General features: G+C 36.4%; 1 pseudogene; it reads left to right on the top strand.

Moving 5' to 3' along the window:
- The first annotated feature begins 1,839 nt into the window (after positions 1-1,839).
- On the top strand, positions 1,840-2,767 carry LOC109703331 (olfactory receptor 8I2-like; annotated as a pseudogene).
- Positions 2,768-2,986: the final 219 nt, after the last annotated feature.

The following is a 2,986-nucleotide window of genomic DNA, read 5'->3' as shown; positions in this document are numbered from 1 at the left end:
CTGAACAGACTTCATTGTCCCTATCCCTAAGAGCAGTTAGGGTGACCATTGAGAGGGGGGAATGAAGGACAGAAGGACAGACTGCAGGAGGTCACAAAAGAAAATAAGTAGTCAAGGAGAACTTCTCCTCTCTAGGAAATGCCTGTTTGCATCTGAAAGGCATCCTTGCCCTCAGGCAATGCAAAAATAGGCTATAAGACCCCACTCCCCACCCTGCCCCACGGGATCACTGGTCCCCCTGTGTTCCCCAATATGCAGTCTTTCTCTTCTCTTTTCTCCAACTAAATTCACTACAAATAAAATCTTTCTGATATCTGCTGTTAGAGTCTGTCTGTGCTTAAATTCTCAGAGCAGGCTCAAGAGCCCTGAGCACCTGAAATTCCTGTGTGTGTCATCCATGCATCAAAGGGTTCCTCTGAAGATATAGATCTCTGCACTAAATATCAGCAGCAGCAGCTCCAGCAGTAACAGATCCAAGCCATTGTGCTAAAAATTTGTGGAATTAGCAACTGTGGTTGAGAGGAAAATCATAAATGCATGAATTAGTGGAAAGGGAAGTGGGCTTTCTTTGGATGACTAAATCCCAGGTTAATCTACTTTGAGCATCTGAGGCTTTCCATAAACTTGTGTGTGTGTGTGTGTGTGTTTAAGTATTTTGCGTGAGCTTCTAAAATTGAGACATCTTTCTTTTACATTTCTATGTATTCCAATATATATTAAAAATGTATTTTTATAGACAAGCAATAAAATGCGCCTTCACTGAAAATATGCTTGGTCAATGAAAAATGAATAAATAGGAACACTTGTAAATGTGGGAAACCTTAAATGATTAAGTCAACTTAACAAAATAAATACATAATACCCTCCTGAGTAATGTGACAAAAAGTCTGAGGCAAACTTGGTTCAGTTTCACTGAAGCAGATTCACATTTCTTTTTCACATATTTATGTCAATTGAATTCAGAAAATCATTCCTCAAATCTCAGTGAGATCACCTTATGATGTAATTCTTTGTTTTAAATATTTATTTTTAGATATTTTATCATTGACTTCAAAAGTACTGTTTGGCAATGAATTGTTTATCAGCTGATGTCATAACCTTTAAATTGGAAACAATCAAACAGATGATACCATTTGAGCTATGCTATCAATTAAGGTTGTCAAGTGAACTGAGATCACCAATAGAGAGAAAGGGTAAGTGACAGGGAAAAACAGAAGTATAAATGATCTTTATATTAATAATGTATGGGAGCAGGCTGTGTATAATTTTCTTTTTAAAATAAATTTAACAAAGCTTTATCTAGTTCAAAAGAATATTACTTTTTTACATCTAAGATTTTATTAAACTTCTAAGATAATCTTGTAACCTTAGTTGTTAAATCTTAAAAAGCTAAGACTGCAACATAGAAATATTATTAAAGTCACAAATTATAGTTTATTTTCCTAAATGAGCTTTACATTTCCTAAGAGTCCGATGTAATTAAAGACAGCAAATAAGTGGTTAGGCATATCATTTTTGGTCCAGTGATACACTGGACATTCCAGTCCAGTGTCAACAGGGATCTCTTCAAATCACTCCAGATAGAGTGATTTTAGAGAGTTGCCAATTCCAAGTAATTATGAATTTGGATATTTTTATCAGTGTCTGTCATTTCTACAAAAACTGAAAATCATGTCTAAACTCCAAATCTACTTACAGTTCTTAGTTGTCAGCTTTCTACCCGTTACTCTCTCAATGGTGGGATCTAAACCAAATCTGCTAAGCCTTTAAAATTCAGTCCTTCTTCAATTTTCTTTATTTGTTCTTCAACAGATGAATTAAAAATCTGAGTTGTTACAAATGGCTGGGAACAATCTCACTGAACTAATGACTGTCTTCACACTCACTGGATTTGCAAGTCAGTCAGAATTACAACTGTCTTTTCTTGGCATTTCTCTTCATTTATTTCTTCAGTATCATGGGGAATATTGACCTAATCATGTTGATCAGGATTGACCCTCAGCTTCACACCCCTGTATACTTTTTCCTTAGCAGTTAACATTCATTGACATAATTTATTCTTCTACTATAACACCCAAGTCAAACTGGTAAATTTCCAATCAAAACAGAAATCCATCTCCTTCATTGGCTACTTTGTTCAAATGTATTTTTTGTTGGTTTGGTGTGCAGTGAGTGTTTTCTTCTGGGATCAATGGCCTATGATCACTATGTAGCAATCTGCAATCCCTTATACTTAGTGATGATGTCCCAGAAAGTGTGTAACTGGCTGGGAGTAATGCCCTATGTGCTGGGCTTCACAAATTCTCTGTTATCTGTCTGTATGATAAGCAGTTTGGCCTTTTGTGATTCCAGCATCAGTTATTTATTTTGTGACACAGCTCTTTTGGCCCCGTCCTGTACAGATGCATTCATCACAGAATTGGTGACCTTCATTCATGCTGGGTTCACTCTTTTTTAGTTCTCACCTCATTATCACAATCACTCATCTCTCCATCATTGAAGCTATCCTGAGCATCCAGTATGCAGCAGGCAGGCAGAAGGCTTTCTCCACCTATGCATCCCACCTTGCTGCTGTCACTATATTTTATGTATTCCTCATATTCACATATATGAATCCTGATGACACATTATCGCTGACCCAGACACAGGTGGCATCTGTGTTCTACCCCATTGTCATTTCCTTGCTGAATCCACTAATTTATAGTCTGAGGAACAAAATGTGAAAAATAGGCTCCTGAGAATCATGTACAGAAAACATTTTCCATGACCAGTCTTCCTCATTGCTATCAAAATGGACCTGAATGGTTTCAGATATTCAATTACTTCAGTGATTAGGAAAATATTAGAATAACTTTAAAATGTGACCCACAAACTAAATGGAATTTATAGTCTTAAAATCTGAGAGGTGAGTTATTATTTTCATTGTAGATGTGGACCCTCTGAGTTATTGTCTTAGGTCATTTCAGCAGGTAAATTGTTCATACAT

Source organism: Castor canadensis, chromosome 1 (genome assembly GCF_047511655.1).
Source record: "Castor canadensis chromosome 1, mCasCan1.hap1v2, whole genome shotgun sequence".
Taxonomy (NCBI): domain Eukaryota; kingdom Metazoa; phylum Chordata; class Mammalia; order Rodentia; family Castoridae; genus Castor; species Castor canadensis.
This window is presented reverse-complemented; position numbering and strand designations above follow the sequence as displayed.